The following is a 378-nucleotide window of genomic DNA, read 5'->3' as shown; positions in this document are numbered from 1 at the left end:
CTCTCTCTATCTATCTATCTATCTATCTATCTATCTATCTATCTATCTATCTATCGATGTGTTATCAACTCGCCTACGCGACGTTTTCTAACGCATGATATTAATATTACACGCATTATCTCATAATATTTCATTCTCCCCGACATCACGATTGTCAAAATACATTACCTCCGCGATAATAATTCGCACTACCGAGGACTATACAACGGATCACGTCGAAACAATCACTTAGCATTACCACGAAGGAACAGTAAAGATTTTAACGATTTTAAAGATATCAGACAATAAATTTCACATAATAAATTTTTTTCTACAACACATTCTCTGTACTCTCTCTCTCTCTCTCTCTCTCTCTCTCTCTCTCTCTCTCTCTCTCTC

The 378-nt window shown here is 36.0% G+C and overlaps 2 protein-coding genes across 3 annotated transcripts in view; one reads left to right on the top strand and one right to left on the bottom strand.

The window, feature by feature from the left end:
• Nucleotides 1-378, bottom strand: part of LOC116843126 (tyrosine-protein phosphatase Lar) — a 754320-nt gene that overhangs the window by 573989 nt on the left and 179953 nt on the right. The window lies entirely within an intron of this gene.
• LOC116843131 (cell adhesion molecule 2-like) overlaps nt 1-378 on the top strand; it is a 136108-nt gene that overhangs the window by 61584 nt on the left and 74146 nt on the right. The window lies entirely within an intron of this gene.

This window comes from Odontomachus brunneus, unplaced genomic scaffold (genome assembly GCF_010583005.1).
Source record: "Odontomachus brunneus isolate Ranch 3 - 2012 unplaced genomic scaffold, Obru_v1 Obru_scaffold_030, whole genome shotgun sequence".
Lineage (NCBI taxonomy): Eukaryota > Metazoa > Arthropoda > Insecta > Hymenoptera > Formicidae > Odontomachus > Odontomachus brunneus.
Note: the sequence above shows the minus strand (reverse complement) of the source record. Positions and strands in the feature narration are given on the sequence as shown.